General features: G+C 36.2%; 1 protein-coding gene and 1 long non-coding RNA gene across 3 annotated transcripts in view; both read left to right on the top strand.

Annotated features, from left to right (window-relative positions):
• Positions 1 to 19,817, top strand: part of LOC123876757 (rho GTPase-activating protein 7) — a 376,179-nt gene that overhangs the window by 248,966 nt on the left and 107,396 nt on the right. The gene's annotated exons all lie outside the window — the stretch shown is intronic.
• LOC123876781 lies at positions 7,392 to 19,637 on the top strand. Its single transcript, XR_006798423.1, has 3 exons — positions 7,392 to 7,412; positions 15,219 to 15,511; positions 19,597 to 19,637. It is a non-coding gene; the product is annotated as an uncharacterized LOC123876781 (long non-coding RNA).

The following is a 19,817-nucleotide window of genomic DNA, read 5'->3' as shown; positions in this document are numbered from 1 at the left end:
GGATAGCGTGGGTGACGCGCGGGTGTGCGGCACGTCCCCCCGCCTCATACCTATTGAAATAATACAAGCAGCCATTTTTTTCACAAGGATTATATTATTCTAGCAAACCAATAACGTAGAAATAAGCTGAATTGTACATAATCGCAAAGTCATACTTAAGTTTAAAATAAATAAAAATAACAACATAGAAAAATACAAGACATAAATATGAAAATACTAGAGACTGCAAAGTTAAGTTAGGAAATAAAAAGCGTATTTTGATTTAAATAAATTAATTTATAGTTCAAGATAATTTACCTAATTGTTTCCTCCTTCCATAAAAGACCAGGGGTTTTCATTCAGTGATGTAATCCGGGCCTCCGAACCGAAAGACTTAAGCTTTTTATGGTGAGTTGATAACTCTACTAAGTATAATTTGCAGCAACAATGTTTAAATAGGTAGGTACACTTCCAATATTAACTACTTCCAATTATTTTAAAACAAAAAGTACAAAAAGTGTTAAATTGCAAACTGATAAAGTCTACTTATATTGAACTTTCGTGACTTTTATCATCACCTACATTTTTTTCTACAGATGTAAAACCGCGTTCACATGAGATAACTCCAAGATAATTTACATCCTGTAGTATTATCGCCATACAAGGTGTTCGGTCTTGAGAATTTTCTGTATTCGTCTTCGGCCACACCCCTTTATAATATCCGATCCGAATTCTTAGCCGAATTATAAGAATTTAAGAGTAATAAAATAAACCGGACACGATCTTGAATGAAAATAATGTGAAAATAAAGGCTTGTACGCATTGCAGATGCAAAATTATCCGTTTTCATTTTCATGCTTGCGTATAGAAATTTGAATATTATAGACTACTAGCTGACGCCCGCGACTTCGTCCGCGTGGATTTAGGTTTTTCGAAATCCCGTGGGAACTCTGTGATTTTCCGGGATAAAAAGTAGCCTATGTGCTAATCCAGGATACTATCTATCTCCATTCCGAATTTCAGCCAAATCCGTTCTGTAGCTTTTGCGTGAAGGATTAACAAACATACACACACACACACACACATACAAACTTTCGTCTTCATAATATTAGTGTGATAGATAGAGAAAATTGGACCCATGTTATGTTATGACAGGAAATGAACTTGATGAAGTTCAAAATAACTTTTTGGGCTTTGAAGAGTTTGAATTAAGTTTCGATTGTTTTGAGGCCAGATATTCATGATTTCGAACTAATCGTACTAAAGCGAAATTCATATCCATACTATCCATGTACTTAATATTGTGAATAGAAAAGTGTGTCTGTCTGTCTTCCTGTCGGCAAGATTTTCATTTAGTAAAGAGATAGCTTACGACCCGGGGACGGCCATAGGCTAGGTAGATGCCTACTATTTATCCCAGAAATTCAAAGAGTTGACATAGTCATTTTTCGGGATAAAAGTAGCCTATGTCACTATCCAAATCTTTAACGACTTATTCCAATGCAAAAAATCACGTCAATCCATTACTCTGTTGCGACGCGATTGAATATTGAACGACAAACCAACAAAGACACTTCTGCATTCATAAAACGCCATCAGTGTGAAACAAGCCTCACAGAGATTGAAGATTGCGTAATTTAAGTGCCAAAATCCAGGTAATACAATTACACAGGATAATCCTCTTCACAATAATTGGTCGGCGTTTTCAACACGATTCTCACCAAATAATATCGAGAGCGTTCATAATTTTATTGGAAGGGTTTTATCGGTAACTGGTTTTGCGGAATTATTGTGAAGAAGGAAAAAGAACTAGTCAAGTGCGAGTCAGTCTCGCACACTAAGAGTTCCGTACCATTCGTACAAGAAATAACACAACACAAGCGCACTGTGAACTCGTGACTTCGGGCAAGTTAATGCCTTACTGCGCCATCTGTTTGTGATTTAGTAAATTAATTTTTGTGAACACATTTTTTTGTGAAGTAACCACAAATTCACGGTTTTGGATTGTTTCCTTTACAGTGTCATATCCAGTAGGTCTAACATCGTCATCATCATCGCTAGGATCGCCTGCGCGCTAGTGGTGGCGATCGTAGAAGTACTCGAGACAGAGAACAACACAAAGTTTTTGAGATAGTACCATCAACATACAATAGGTGGCGTGTGAGTCATTTGCAACTCATATCAAGCATTAGCTAATAAGTAAACGAACAAAAGCGATCTATTTCAACACTACAGTCCATACAATTAATTAAGCGTAACACAATAAACTCCTCGGCATTGTCCGGCCACTCCCGCTTCACAATGAGAGTGAGCGTTGTACAGCTTAATCACCAACGCCCAATGAAGCGTTGGACATAAATAACACTAAAAATACCATTCCGGCTCACACGTCAGGCGAGGCAATTTTATAGCTAACCATTGTTTTAATAAGATGTAGGTACCTACTATATCTACATAGAAATACATGTAAACAACAGAGCTTAGTGGAGCATAAGGCACAACGAACACCGGTAGACCTAAAATGCAGCATCTTTCTTGATAACAAATCAATGTATTATTTACTTTTTGGTATATAGCGACGCCGGCGCACGGCAAACCTTGCGAAAATTTTGGTTACCCCCTCGTGTGTAGTGTGTACCTATGCTTACCCAATATCCACCAAAAAGTTTACCACCTACCTACAAGTGAACTGATATTACTACTACCGGAACACCGGCCTGTTAACATATGAGTAGTATGTATGTGTGCGCGTGTGTTTGTGTATGTGTACGTAACTGCAGGGCTGAGGCACAGTGTGAGCGAAAATACAGTGGGCCGCCGGTAATCGACAAACGTTTTGCAGGACATTGTCGAACTATCGAATTTTCCGGATAAGACAGGGGCCGGATTACCGGGGGTCTACTGTAATCAGGCTGGACAAGCACAACGCTTTACATAAACAACATCAGTGCTTCTCGCTCACGTGACAGCAAGATGAGAACCAAGTGACGCCAACGCGGCAATGCCAGTAGCCGTGCCATTAACAGGGCTCTCTCCGTCACTCGTTTCCACTCGTTTCATACAACCGTAGTTCCAATTTCATTTGAATATTAACCAACCAAAGTCCATGAAATTTTGCAGACATATTCTAGAAACTAATATCGGTGTCTGTGGTGTTTTAGATTTTTCTAAAAATATGTAGTTTTAAAATTACAGGGGCTCAAAGATTTGTATGTAAATTTTTAAGACCGCGTAACTTTGAAACCGAATATTTTAACAGAAATCTGGAAAACCACAGACATAGATATTAGTTTCTAGAATATGTCTGCAAAATTTCATGGACTTTGGTTGCTTAATATTCAAATGAAATTGGAACTACGATTGTATGAAACGAGTGACGGAGACGGCCCTCTTAACGCTACGGGCGACAACATACTGGTAGGGAAGTGAGTGTCACTTCTCTACGTAGTTAAATAGCAGAGTGAACTAGAGTGAGGGAACTCTCCGTTTGATCCTGAAATGAGGATATGTCAAATATTAGGCTATGGCGACGTGAAACCATAACAAGTGTAAATTAAAAATTTATAACACCCCTGACAAGTGAAGGTTACAGTAACTATAAAGAGCTGATAACATTCAAACGGCTGAACCGATTTTCTTGGATTATAGCTAAGAACACTCTCGATCAAGCCACCTTTCAAACAAAAAAAAACTAAATTAAAATCGGTTTATTAGTTTAGGAGCTACGATAGTACACAGATACTCACGTCAAACTTATAACACCCCTCTTTTTGGGTCGGGGATTAAAAAATAGGACTATAAAAGAGCTACCTGCGTCAAATGTCCTTTGACCACCATTTGACGCCCACCAGTGACGATGACGCCTCTACGTTTTGTTAGAAGTTCCCTGTCGTGAACTGTCGTAATAGTATTCTTTACCTATACGTGGTTAGTTAGGTCAATCACTCACCTACAATGACCAATTTCGTGAAACTCTTGATCAAAGCCAGTCAATATCGTAGGTGTTGCGGTAAGTGTGGTTTCGGCTTCAAAGCGGTCATTTAATGATGAACCTGCCTGTGACGTTTTGCGGTTACCTATGAATTAGGCACCCGTAATGAAAAGTGATAGCCTAGTGGTTATGTCCGTCTCGTATTCAGGAGATTGGGGGTTCGATCCCGGGCACGCACCTCTAACTCTTCGAAGTTATGCGCGTTTTAAGCAATTAAATCTCACTTGCTTTAAAGGAAAACTTGAAATTAAAGGCTTTCTCGATAATGTTCTCATCATAGTGCGCGACAGGTTGAGATGGTAATCGGGGTGGAGACGCCTTGCACACTCGCACAGCCCGTGCTAACCCGCTGCGGGTGAGCGCAGGTGACGCGACGCGACGTGCGTGTGTGCGGGGCACCCGCCTCATAACCCGATTAGTATCTCAATCTGTCGCGTACTATAGGTATGTGAAGTCTGTCCATCTGCACTTGGCCAGCTTGGTAGACTATGGCCTAAGCCCTTCTCATTCTGAGAGGAGATCCGTTCTCAGCAGGCCAGACGATGGGTTGATCATTATGATTATGAATATAATATGGTCGCGGACAGAACCGTGATAAAAACTAAGTTATATCAGAAACTATGTAGATGACGCCCGCGACTTCGTCCGCGTGGATTTAAGTTTTTTGAAATCCCGTGGGAACTCTTTGATATTTCGGGATAAAAAGTAGCCTATGTGCTAATCCAGGATATTATATATCTCCATTCCGAATTTCAGCCAAATCCGTTCAGTAGCTTTTGCGTGAAGGATTAACAAACATACACACACACACACACACACACACACACACACACACACACACACACACACACACACACACACACACACACACACACACACACACACACACAAACTTTCACCTTTATAATATTAGTGTGATTTTCAATTAACGGTAATCCTTATCTACATCAATATGGGTCGATCCATAAAAAAAATTTTCAAAAGAAAAATAAAACCGACTTCAAAAACCAAAAACACTAAAAAGTAGAAAATAATTTTTGTTTAGCTACACATGTAATGTACCTAGGTATGAAGTCGAGCGAGCATATTAAAACAAAATTAGAAATCCAAGAGTGAAGCTCGCCCGACTTCATACCTAGGTACATTACATGTGTAGCTAAACAAAAATTATTTTCTACTTTTTAGTGTTTTTGGTTTTTGAAGTCGGTTTTATTTTTCTTTTGAAAATTTTTTATTTCACAATTTTTAGTGGCCCCACTGTACTATAATATGCTATGCCCAGTTAAAAACCTACTGTTTACTAAGCTATTACAGTGATCGCGAGCAATTTGCTCTTATCCATTGAGGAGTTCTGTTCTCCATCTCCGAAGATATTCATCAGATCTTCACCAAATTTATATGGGACCACCTGCACAGTATACCCTTTCAAACAAAAAAAAAATTTTCCAAATCGGTCCAGGGGTCTTTGAGTAATCGGGGAACATACATAAAAAAAAAAAAAAAATAAAAAAAAAAAAAAAAAAAAGATCCCGACGAATTGAGAACCTCCTCCTTTTTTGGAAGTCGGTTAAAAATGTCTGACAATGAGATACGGGTGAAAAATAAATAAAGAAGGGTTGTGAAAGGTTGCTATTAAAATATTGAATAGACAAACAGACAATGGCGCATCCGTTTCACAGGTCGACAATATGCTATTACTTGTCGACCCAGCTTTATATTTGACCTTTGTCTAAACATGGATCCAATAAAATATGGATATGGCTCATAAAAAATCCGGGCAAGTGCGATTCGGATTCGCACATTCTGTGCCTTGTACTCAAAATTACACTTTTTCATTTTTATTGTGATGTAACCACGAATTCACAGTTTTTTCTATAAGACTGTACTATCTGCCAAATTTCATGTTTCTAGGTCAACAGGAAGTACTGTATAGGTTTTGATCCACTTGACCAGTATTGACAGCTACGACAGACAGACAGATAACGAAGTGATCATGTGAGGATATCATTTTTTCAACAATGTGTATACACAAACCGTACTGAACAAACTATAGAATGTTAATGATAAGTTATTTTTTTTAGTAAAAGTTTTCTGTTGATTTACTACACAACAAGCAGTTTGAACATGTCATGTTTCATATAAATCCTCTATCAACTCGTAGCTTGTACGATTTGTTGTTTTTGTGTTTTTTTTTTTAGAAATAGAAATTCTTTTTTTGCATAACGTGTGTTACAAAAGATTATAATTAATTCTTACAGAAGTTCAAGAAATTAGCCGTAGAGGCGTAAGTACATAATATATTGTGGTAGTTAATTATACAATTTTATAAATGAATTTTGTACTTTCTAACATTTTCTTTTCTCAAGCTTAATTAATCTTTATTTATTTTATTTAACCAAAACAAATGATCGCATTGATCACACGCCTCCTCCATTTTCTTATAGCTCCGTAACCCGTTGAAAGGGTTACGATAAATCCCATTTACGGACAATGGTAGTATAAATATTTTTTTACGTAAAAAAGATAATATCTCAGTAATTGGATAGGGATGTAATTGTATAAGCCAGATTAACTGCGCTACTATTGTTGACGAGAGAAAAATAATCGTTTCGTAGTATTTGTACACTAAGAGCTAGTGAACTATAATTTCAAACTCAGTTTATTAAACTCGTGTAGGTCCTACTTTACAGGCATTTATGATAGGCCAAGACAAGCCGTACTCAAAGGGGGAAAAAACTGACAAGAAATTGGCAAGAACTCTTCTCAAAATCATTACTCATAAGCATATAAGTCATTATTAAACATAACACAAGCTCGATTTCTGTTTAATATCCGTTTCAAGGACTGATATCTCATTTTTACGAATCTAAGAATCGAAAAAGTATAGTCCCAAAGCTTTTGAAAATTCATTACTTTTTAAAAACCTTGAATGCGTTAGGTTTTGCAGGCAGGATCAAAAGTTGTCTTTGAAGCAATTCTTCATAATATCTTGAATAATATTTAATATAAAAAAAAAATATTGGAAAGGGGGTGTTCGTCTGGCTATATAATATATATTTACTTGTCATATGAACAAGTTACAAGTCGATACATGTTGCCTAGTATGTAAAATATAAACCAGTACAAACACTTCGTACAAATACATCACTTGCTCTTACTCTATTTCTAAAGTGATGGATTTATGGCGTGTGGCTGGTATATAGATAGTATTTTCCACAGCTTATACAAAATTACACTTTAATATGAAGAAAATAAAGTTCAAATTCTCTTGTGATTTTGTATGTGGACTTAACCATTTTTTTTTGTTTCAGGTACGCGAGAATCCGTCAAGTATTTACGATGAGTGTAATTTATACTCGTTAATACAATACTGTGTGTATAACATATTGCTCCATATATCTCTGTCATATTAGCTCAACCATACAACGTAAATTCCAAATAAGTAGGTATATTTTGTAGAAATACCAGCTGATACCTGACTTCGTCCGCGTGAATTTAAGTTTTAAGAGTTCCGTACCTCAAAAGGAAAAACGGAACCCTTATAGGATCACTTTGTTGTCTGTTTGTCTGTCTGTCTGTCTGTCTGTCTGTCCGTCCGTCCGTCCGTCCGTCGTGTCTGTCAAGAAACCTACTTATAGGGTACTTCACGTTAACCTAGAATGATGAAATTTGGCAGGTAGGTAGGTCTTATAGCACAAGTACAGGAATAAATCTGAAAACCGTGAATTTGTGGTATCATCATTAAAAAAAAAAAAAAAAATATGTTTCAATTTTCAAAGTAAGATAACTATACCAAGTGGGGTATCATATGAAAGGGCTTTACCTGTACATTCTAGAACAGATTTATATTTATTTTTATGCATAAGTTTTTGATTTATCGTGCAAAATGTCGAAAAAAATACCTGGGTACGGAACCCTCGGTGCGCGAGTCCGACTCGCACTTAGCCGGGCTTTTTAAGATAAAACATTCTCATTTACAAAAAATTTGCTATCAATTACACGATAGGCAAACTAAAAACCGTAACAGGCGCCACTCGTAGGTACGCTCCGTAAAGTCGTTTGTGGTAAAGAAAAGAACTATAGTATTTTAGTACTCTTCAAGGTAGAGGGTCTTTCATCTTTGACAACATCACCACTTACAATCAGGTGATCTTATGATCACATAAAAATAAAATAACAAAAGCCGCCGACAAACAACCTTTCATAAATAGCTACCGGCTGGTTTTAATGCTCACCATCAAATTTTTAAACCCCATAAATATTGATTTTGACATATTTTGTAATATACAGGGTGTTTTTGTTCGTCTTACTTATCATTATAAACGTAATCGTTTGGATGTTTGTTACTCCTTCATGCCACAATGACTGAACCGACATGACTCTTTGGTATGTAGATAGCTAATATAACCTGAACTAACACTTTCTACCCCGTAAAATTAGTGCCCACGGAATTTTTAAGAACCTATATCCCGCAAACGAAGTCGCGGGTATCAGACAGTCCTATTCAACTAAAACTAAATTCAATTTGACCAAATTAATAATTTTTTCTTGGAAAAGCTTTTATTCGATGCAAAAAGTTTCTTATATCAAACTTTTCTAATGAGGATAATAACATTTTATGATCAATTAGGTGTCTGAAGCTTTACCAGCGTAATTCTATTTTTTAACTTTGCTATTATTACGTAGGATAAAAAGTCTAATGGCGTCACTCCATTTTTACGTTTTTTAAATCGAAAACTTACGCTGGTTCTCACTCCAATGAATAGTTTGATTATTTATTACTCAAACACTAAAAATCGATAGTTAAGAAACAAAAACATACTAAAATATTATAACACTGCAATATTCATTGACTAAATAATCCAAAAATGATACCCCCTGTATATTAGCCGCTCAGTAAGCCATAGACTCCACAAATGTCCCAGTAGATCATAAGAGGATTATCCTAATAAATATAAGTGCACTCAAATCCTTTGCCACGGTAAGCCACAAAGCGTATTATACGGTTTAGTAGTATTATAGGCTTAATACGCACCAATATAAGTATCACTATCAATCAAATATATATAAGAGTTTAAGGATATTGAAGGTAGAGACTTGAGACTACGATGAACATAACTTTAATCAACCGACAGATGTCCACCGCTGGACCTGTATTAGGGGATTGGACCGATATTTTCCTTCAGCGTTTAAAGCAAGTGATATTTAATTGCTTAAAACGGACATAACTACGAAAAGTTATATTAATAGGAGCGAAAGTCTTAACCACTAAGCTATTAGGTAACTATTTATTATTAACTAATATCAAATAGTTAAATAGAGTAGATTCATCCATGACAACCTTAATGCTATGATTTATACAATCATTCTTTCGAGTTTTATAAAGGTAAAGCCATAGTGGTCTTGTAGAATGCCGACGCACTTTACAAAAGAAATAGGCTTAACTTTAAGCACTCCTTTTAGATTTATGCCTTACTTAAGTTTAAGAACTCAGATTTATGCTCCGAAGTTAACTTTCAAGTTGTACTCTAGAGCTAAGCTCAAAGACATTGTAATGATTTTAATATAGTTCTGTTGTTAGAGCGGTTTCAGACTAGCGTTTTAGTACGCGCATTTTATTACATTTTGTGGGATTCATGCTTGAAGAAATGCGTGCTATTTTCCTTTGACATCTTGTCTGTTTTTCTAATGAAATATTACAATAAAACTTAAAGCTAGCCTTATCTAATTACAATACAAATCATGCCCACGTGGAAGTGTCAAGACTGGACAGCCAGGACAGCCAGGCTGATCCTTTTCTCAAAAATGAGCCAGCCCTGTTTGTTGTTTCCATTAGGTATAGACATCGATGTATATGGATAGCCGATAGGCCCTTCGAAGATAAAAAACGCGCTCAAAAAGTCAATAGAATTTGCAAAAGTCTATTGACTTTGTCAATGACGATGATGTAAGATTCAAGCGTATTTTTGCGGACGGAATTGTATGGAAAGGCTAATCCATATACATTGATGGGTATAGATAGGCTGTATCAATAAGTAGCGTTGTAGCGGAATTTTATTCGCGAGTTTTCGCTAGATTTGTCCCTTTCCGAATTGATACAAATCGTAGTAAGTAATACATCGATGAAACAAATGGGACAATATTTCCCCGCCTTTTATTGGGACATTTTATTGTATCAACAGTCTCAACGAGGTCGGACCTTCATGTTTTCCAATTGCTTTTCCATATAAAATGGGGTACATAACAACTTTACACACGCCCCTAACTCCCTAGTGCGATCACGTTAAATGTCAATGTAGGTAGCCTTTGCACTAAAAAGTTCGGGACTTGGGTGTCCTATTAAGGCGAGGTACAAAATACCTTCACATAAATTAGAGCCGTTTTCTCGGCTACCTTATAGTGAGCGCACATCTACCAGCACTCCGCCGAACGTGCCACATATTAACAGGGCTCTCTCCGTCACTTACTCCATACAATCGTAGTCCCAATTTCATTTGAATATTAACCAATCAAAGTCCATGAAATTTTGTAGACATATTCTAGAAACTAATATCTGTGCTTGTGGTGATTTAGATTTTTCTAAAAATTTGTAGTTTTAAAATTACAGGGGCACAAGATTTGTATGTGAACTTTTAAGACTGCGTAACTTTGAAACCGAATATTTTAACGGAAATCTGGAAAACCACAGGCATTGATATTAGTTCCCGGAACGTTTCTACAAAATTCCATTGAGTATGATTGGTAAGTATTCAAATGAGAGACGAACTACGTTTGTATGGAGCGAGTGACGGAGAGATCCCTCTTAAGCCAACGGCAATATTTGATGCATGTTTTTTGGTATTAAAATTCGATGTCATAGCAAACGATGTCGCAAAAATTCTTATTAAGTTATCAGTATAATATTATGCCAGATCGCTTCATGTATTAGAAAAGACATGTTACAACTAAATAGACCTCTCTAATCGGTTTCTACGGTAGCTAAGATAAAGAGGTTTTACGTAGCATCGCATCAAAATGCTACATCTTACCGTAAATAAGCTAGTGGACCGATAAAAATTAGCCAATCTAAATAAAATCGTCTCTGGTCTGACTACTTTGGAAATTACTTTAAAAAATCTGCTCAAACTCTGTGCTAAGAATGTCGTCTAAAATGCGTAAAGATACGCGCTAATAGATGTGCGATGTGTTTTTCACAACTATACATTATTCAATGAGCATACAGTTTGCTGAGTGGAAATAGAATTCAGTTGGGTCTTCAGATATTTTTTTTAATGTCAAGTCAATTTTTACATTCTTTTATCAAATAAGTTTGTAGAAACGAACGAAATCGCGACGTGTCACAGAGGTAGCTTTAAAGATAGCCTTCCACGGGTCAAAACCGAAGCGACCATATTAAACATTGAAAGTGTATGGCATCGGCCGCACGCGTCTGACATACATTACTCAATACATTTCTGCTAATTTTTCAGCCGTGCGAAACACAATTGTTTTTTTTTTCATCCCAGTATACAACTTAATAAAAATGTAAGAAAAACAATTCAAAAATTTTGTTTTTGGGCGTATTAGTACCACAGGTACCAATTTGAAACATTTAATAAATAATATTATATTTTATGTTCATAATGTATTTTTATAATTTAACGAACTGAACTACCTATCTATATATGTATTTGTTATGTAATGGAACTGAAACTGACTAACATATTTTTTAATTCAATAATATAATAAAAATAAAGTAAGTATATCAACGGATCACTTAATATATGAAGACTTTCAGGAGGAACCGCGTCTCTGAACGACAAAAAGTATTTTCGGACTAATGAGCTAAAAAATAAATTTTGATTTGAGGTACTGCAATGCTTTATATTCGGCGCGTACGGTGCGTGTTAGATGTGCGTACAACTTTTCTCGGCTACAGTATACATTATTCAATGAGCATACCGCTCGCTGAGTGGAAATACAATTCGGTTGGGACTCGGGAGTTATTTTGTTTTTTTTATAAATGTCAAGTCACTTTGTTCAAAGGAAGTGCACCTGGGTTTAGTGTTTACTTTTTTTGATATGTATCTTTTGGAATAGGGAATACGCAGTGACATTGTAAACATGTTTCAAGTGGCGGCAGGTCCTTACAAATTTATATTAAGTAAAATAAATTTTATTTTATGATCATCATAATCAGCCTGTGGACTTTCACTGTTGGACATAGGCCTGTCCTAACTCGCCAACAAACTACTTGCATAGATAAAAGTAACGTTAAAGGTGCCCACGCACTTGAACTGCACTGCAGCGGAACGATACGATAGCGCACGATATTCTCTCCAGCCGCGCCGCGCGGCAGTGACGTACGCGCGTCGCGGCTGGAGAGAATATCGTGCGGGGCGCTGACGCGACGCGCAGTTCCGCTGCAGTGCAGTTCAAGTGCGTGGGCACCATAATCCAGCGAATTTCAGCCAAATCCGTTCAGTGGTTTTTGCGTGAAAGAGTAACAAACATACACACATACACACCTACATACACGCAAACTTTCGCCTTTATGATATTAGTGGGATAAACACATTGACAAACTTAAAGCTAGATAAGAAGTTACTACTTGACTTGAAATGTAAAGAAAACAGTGGATGAAAAGAAATAAATAAAAACATAAGTATTTCAAGCCACTGGTCTTAACGCCATCTAGACATTTAAATAGTCCTGTCTATTTTTACAAAAATAGCAACTTTTTAAATCCAAGTTCTCTACAATAGTGTACTTTTGGATTTTTTGTCGGCGCCAGCGCATAAAATTCATTTTAGTTCCATCTTATGGTGCGGTGACATTCCTATGGTGGTTATGCAATGCAGTGGGGATAAAAAGTGGTTGCCTACTTGTTTATGAGAAAAAGGGCGAGACGGGATAAAAACTTAAAAAACTAAAGCTAGTTGCGAACCTGCAAGAACATTTTCTTAATTTTGTTACATTAACAGCCAGTAAAAAGTCTAAAGTGCAAGGCACACCGACCAAGTGGAGTGGTGGCGAGGTGCGACCACTGTGTTTTTATTTACTTAAACCAAATGATCGAGAATCCTATCCAGGCCTATAATATCACCGCCGTGTATTTAGCCGCTGCATACTCACCGCCGCCCGCCGCGCGTCAATTCCAGCTGCACTTGGTCTGCTCTGAGCCTTAGATGACACCTACTAACTTGATAAAACAAGCACACTTCTAATTAACTTCTTTGCATCTTCAAGAAACTTTGCCGGTTATTACAACAAAGATCTTTACTATGGGCAACTCAAGAGGTGACAAATATGATATTTTTTATATAGAAAGGAAAAAGGCAAAAATAAGGCCTTTTCCAAAGAAGCATTCAGATTTTGCAAAAATTCTTTACAAACTAAATTCAGTATCTTCAGTAGGTGATTGAGTGTCCATTGTTGAATGAAAGATGGATCGATTAAAACATCGATTGACATCCGATCCACCAACAAATATAACGATATTCCCACGAGAAATTTTACGGTGACACATTTTGCTTTTACGTATATGGAAACTTGAGTCTTGAAAAAAAAAATTGTAGTGTACATGACGTATTTCAAGAATTTAAAACTGTTTTAATCAGCACAAAAAGTCGACTGGTTGAGGCTTACAATATTGCGTAAACGATGGTTTCTACCAGCTTTTGCCTGCCGCTTCGTCTGCGTGAAATTAGGCTCTTAAAAATCCCGTGTAGATAGATACTTAGATCATTATAGAATACTGCTTAGATAACCCTCTACCTGTCTATGAAAGTCCATTTTTTAACCCCCGACCCAAAAAGAGGGGTGTTATAAGTTTAACGTGTGTATCTGTGTATCTGTCTGTAGCATCGCAGCTTCTAAACTAATGAACCGATTTTAATTTAGTTTTTTTATTTTTGAAAGGGGGCTCGATCGAGAGTGTTCTTAGCTATAATTCAAGAAAATCGGTTCAGCCGTTTGGAAGTTATCAGCTCTTTTCTAGTTACTGTAACCTTCACTTGTCGGGGGTGTTATAAATTTTTAATTTACACTTGTTTCTCTTCCTTTTCCCTCTGAATTTTCTAAAATCCTGAAATATCAATTCCTTTATGTTTAACCGAAAACTAACCGTTTTCCTTCAAAACCTAAATACCAAGTTTCATGGATATAACTTCAAAACTAACTGATTTTCGAACAAACGAAACTTTTACTGCCTTAGGGGTTGAATTAAAAAAAATCTTAGCTTAGCTGTGTGCCTTTCAGTCTTGTGGTCCTAGAGCTGTGCGTTGATAGATCAGTCAGTCAGTCAGTCACCTTATCCTTTTGTGTATCTATTTAGTAGATTTATTCACAAATATTACACAAATTTGAATATCTGAATCACTTGGTCTCGACGCCTCTTGAGTTCTGACCCAAAAAATAAACTAAATGAGTTACTAAAATTCAAACGAGGAAAGTTTTAACTAGATACAAATCAGTCGCGGCGATCTACGGGGAAATGTACTGAGTAAATCCCAAAATTATTTTGAAATAAAATGCATGATTTAATTTAAAATGAAAAAATATCTTAACCACTTACCTAATCATTTTTGAATAAACCTAAATTAGTGGTGGTTTACCTATACTTACATAATTTATTTTAGATAAAATAAAAATTCAATAGTGGTTGATATATTTATTCAGTTATAAAATCGGTCAAGTGCGAGTCAGACTTGCATGCGAAGGGTTCCGTACCATCGTACAAGATATACCTAACACCTTTATGTAGAACTCTGCAAGTTAATAACGGTCTGCGCCATCTATATGTGATTTAGTGAATTAATTTTTTTGTGAACACATTTTTATTGTTTTTTTGTATGATATAACCACAAATTCACGGTTTTCGGATTTTTCCCTTTACTTGTGCTATAAAACTACCTACCTGCCGAATTTCATGATCCTGACAGACAGACAGAAAACATGGGTCAACGGGAAGTATAGGTTTATCCTATAGGTTTTCTTGACAGACACGACAGACTGACAGACGGACAGGCAGAAAACAAAGTGCTCCTATAAGGTTCTGTTTTTCTTTTTGAGGGACGTACCCCTAAAAACCACCAGGTGTCTTGGTGTACCTATCCGTAAACACTGAAATCTTGGGGAACTATATTAATTTTTCGTATTAGTTCTTCTTGTAAATCTTTGTTGTTCATGCATAAATGATGTGTAAATTGTAAAAGGGGTCAAAAATTCTTTATTTTGCTTTGTTTCCTGCAAGAGTTTGTATTTGCAGGTACATAATTTGACTGTTTTTGCTGTAGTTGCCGAACCGACCTCAAGCATGTGCCAAAAGTAACATAAATAAACGGCGACAGTCTTAAATACATGTCCATTAAAATCGCAACGAGGACACAACGGGAAATCGTCCATGTTTTTTGGCCATCCATTCAGAAGTCCTGACTTTGGAGGCTTTTGTTTTTCCATCTTCCTGCAGGTCGTTTTTTTGTCAACGCTACTTAAATACAGCTTCTGTTTTAAGCGATCATGTCCGCATTGAATTGAATGCGTTTTGGAAAAGAATGTCAGGTACGGTTGCCAGAAAAAGTGTATTTAATTCAGTGCTTTAAATTAGTATTTAGTACGTATTGATTTTGAATGACAGAAATTTCTTGTTATACGTACCAACGTTAAAATTAATGATATTTACTTTTAATTTTTAAATTGTTTATTGAAGTTTTTAATTACAGGAATTTTGTAGTGCAAATGAAAATCTAAAACTCCATCCTGTAAGTTATCGTTAAATAATGCAAAAATATTACAACGTTTTGGCATAAAATTACCGATTCAACCGATAATATAGACCCGTTATTTTTTTATTGAAATTTAATTTTTTTTTCTGATGTTACAAGAATGAAACTTTTTCAACGTGAAGTGAACATTCACAAAAGAAAATAACCGAGTCATTGCGTTAACTTTATGAATTTTAAAGTACCTACGAGACGACTACTATTTTTGGAAATGTATTTTAACATCTCTGCGGTACCGTTAGCAGCACCATACTGGGGACACAATTTCTCATTTATACTGGTTTTAATGAATTATTTATTAATTTGTTATTATATTAAGCGATTTTCTTTATATGGGCTGGTTCCGAATAGCCTGTTTGTACATATAAATAAAATTACTGTGTCAACACCTGTGTATTATACGGTTGATAAAATTGATCAAATAATTTCGTTAAATAATAAACTGGGACCAGGTTTCAGAGTAGGTACTTATAATAAAATCTTGAAATACTAATTTTTAGAGTCTTGATTCTAGATTCTCTGGAATGATAATATTTTAAAATGTTCATTTTTCCACAATATTTTTTTTGTTCTCTTTCCTCTGCATAATATTATACTTTTAATACTTAGCTGAACACTAGAGAAACGACTTTCCTTTTAAAAAGTTACACTCTCTTGACTCTTTGCCATTAAAGTTAATTTGGCTTTTTTTCAAAATTATCAAGAATTAACTTTTAAGAAAAAGGAGAACTGCCAAGGGTCACTGGTAGAGATCTCTTATAGAGGTAAGTGCTTCCCTGTCTACTTATGACCTCTATCTTGACTGAAACGCACAGAAAAGAACCTAGAAAAAGTCTTTTCTTCGGTCGAAATTTGTGCAACACTAAGTAGGGGCAGTAGATTTTATAGAGAAGATATAATAAAGCCATGTTTACTGTTTACTCTGTACAATGTACATATTATAATAGTGTTTCAAACCAAGTAGGTATTCCTGTTCCAATAACAATTGTGTACAACCCTGTGGAATTGTGAAATGTAATTTTATGGTGTTAAGATGAAATAAATATTTCTTTCTATTTCTTCTACTTGTTGAAAATAGAGTCAATAATGAATTGTTATATTATGTACTAGCTGTGCCTGTGACTTCGTTCGCGTGGAATAGAAATGTTCGCCGTGATTCTTTAAATTGACATAACTTTTTTATTTATGAACCGATTGACATAAAATAAACACTAAATGTTAAGTGAAGCTTACTACAATATATTGATGAAAACCGTATCGAATAAGCCGTTTCTGATATTAGCGTGCACAAACACACAGACAAACAGACAAACAGACAAAAAAAATTAATTACAATTTCGGGTTCGGCATCGATATAATAACAACCCCTGCTACTTTTTTTTAACATATTTCCATTGTACAGACACCACTTTTCTACAATTTTATTATATGTATAGATAATTTTAAATTAACGTTTCTATTCGTTTTGACTCTGTGCCAACGTGAATCGACCCTAAATTCTTATTTACATTACAATTTCACTTTTTGTTACACACCTGGACTGGAATGGCTTAAATGATTTTCAATGGGGATCATACCAAAAAAGGCAATGTGTGTCTACCGGTCGAAAGGGGGTTAGTAATCACACTAATATTATAAAGGCGAAAGTTTGTATGTGTGTGTGTGTGTTTGTTACTCCTTCACGCAAAAACCACTGGACGGATTTGGCTGAAATTCAGAATGGAGATAGATAATATCCTGGATTAGCACATAGGCTACTTTTTATCCCGGAAAATCAAAGAGTTCCCACGGGATTTCAAAAAACCTAAATTCACGCGGGCGAAGTCGCGGGCATCGGCTAGTTACATTAATAAGCCATTAATTATAAAATCTCGTTCACCGATCAAACAGACGTGAGGGGAACGAATATTAGTTTTCATTGCTTTGCCGCGCAGCTGAGGTATCATTTCATTTTGTTTAATTCACAAGCGATAGCGATTTAGAAACAAAAGTATGTAGGACTGTTATAATATGATTGTTTTCACTGTACGTTGTGACTGCCCGTAAATGGAGTTACCTACACGAGACATATAGAACTTAAGGAATAAAATTTGTAATTAAATGTGTGATTCTGTGGGTGGTACTGAAATAAATACAACAAGAAACTGACATTTTTAAACCCAAAAAGAGGGGTTTTATAAGTTTGACGTGTGTATCTGTGTATCGGTCTGTGGCATCGTAGCTCCTAAACTAATGAACCGATTTAATTTAGTTTTTTTTTGTTTGAAAGGTGGCTTGATCGAGAGTGTTCTTAGCTATAATCCAAGAAAATCGGTTCAGCCGTTTGAGAGTTATCAGCTCTTTTCTAGTTACTGTAACCTTCACTTGTCGGGGGTGTTATAAATTTTTAATTTACACTTGTGCTATATCAAATAGAAGAAAGAAAAAGAATAAAGCTTGGTATTCCGCCGTTAATCTTTCTTTTGTACCACACACATTGAATCGAAGACAGATGGCATAGCTACATCATTGCGAATGTGGCCAATAAAAACTAAACGTCTTATCCTAATAGAGAAAGAGAAAGCCTGTGAGGGCCAGATCTTAGTTATTTTATAAAAGCTGAAAGATTAACAATTAATCTAAGTTAACAGGGCTCTCTCCGTCACTCGTTTCCACTCGTTTCATACAATCGCAGTTCCAATTTCATTTGAATATTAAGCAACCAAAGTCCATTAAATTTTGCAGACATATTCTAGAAACTAATATCTGTGTCTGTGGTGTTTTAGATTTTTCTAAAAATATGTAGTTTTAAAATTACAGGGGCTCCAAGATTTGTATGAAAATTTTAAGACCGCGTAACTTTGAAACCGAATATTTTAACAGAAATCTGGAAAACCACAGACATAGATATTAGTTTCTAGAATATGTCTGCAAAATTTCATGGACTTAGGTTGCTTAATATTCAAATGAAATTGGAACTACGATTGTATGAAACGAGTGGAAACGAGTGACGGAGAGAGCCCTCTTAAGGGTGGTGGTTGCCACGACCTAAGTGTTTGGCAATACATGACGTGATTTCTAAAAAAAATATAAAAAATGCGAAAATACACTTCTTACTTTGGTGTAAGTTTTTTTTTTACACCTTTTTTACTTGTTATCTGTCAAAGCCACCATGATCCAAACTTCGAAGTCGAGGATCGTTCCTCCCTGTGTTGGGAACTATACGCTGAGAAACTTTCAGCTTTTATAAATTAACGAAGGTCTGACCCTTGCGGGCTCTTGATTCACAATAACAGGTTCCACTCGTGCTTTCAGAACAATAAATTATAGACAATAATAGCAGCTTTTTCCCTAATTCGCACGAGCGTTAAAAAAGCGTAGCGTTAAAACCCGGCGTTGCGCTGAAAATACAAAGTGCGCGTTAAAAAAGCGTTGACGTGTGAACAGATACTTGGGAATGCATTCGTTCTATTTGAACGCTTTTTTAACGGACGTTACGGGACTTTGTGGCCCGAAGACCCCAGCCCTGGGACGGAACGTGCCCTCGTGCCCTTAGTCCGCCCCTGGTGCCACATATCTAGAACAATTTGAGTCAGAGGCGAAAGCTATTAAATAAAACATTTAACCCGACGAAACATAGACTTTCTATCATTACACCAAGACCAGCTCGTCATTTAGGCGACGCCCACAGCCTAGATGTCCAGGGTTAGTTCGAAAGCTTCGGATTGGCGAAAGTTCGCCATTTAAATACAATGTGTGTTGAATAATGTATTATGTGTGTATGTTTTTATGCAATGGCCGCCCCGGTTTGTAATGATACAGTTCGCGATGTGGGTGATGTTGAATTTTGATGTGACATCATATTATTATCATTGTAATTTTCAGGTTCTCTCGAAGGTTCAGTGCAAAATGAATCCTGAGCGAAGGTAAATGAAGAGATGTAGATCACTACCTAGTACCTACCCATATTATTATAAGCTAGTTTGTTGGTTGGTCGTCGAGCGCGCTGCGAGGAAGCCACGGATCGACGTGATTTTTTGCATAGATATAGTTAAAGACCCTGTATAGTGACATAACCTAGTTTTTATCCCGGAAAATCAGAGTAC

The sequence above is a fragment of the Maniola jurtina genome, chromosome 22, assembly GCF_905333055.1.
Source record: "Maniola jurtina chromosome 22, ilManJurt1.1, whole genome shotgun sequence".
NCBI classification, from domain to species: Eukaryota; Metazoa; Arthropoda; class Insecta; order Lepidoptera; family Nymphalidae; genus Maniola; species Maniola jurtina.
This window is presented reverse-complemented; position numbering and strand designations above follow the sequence as displayed.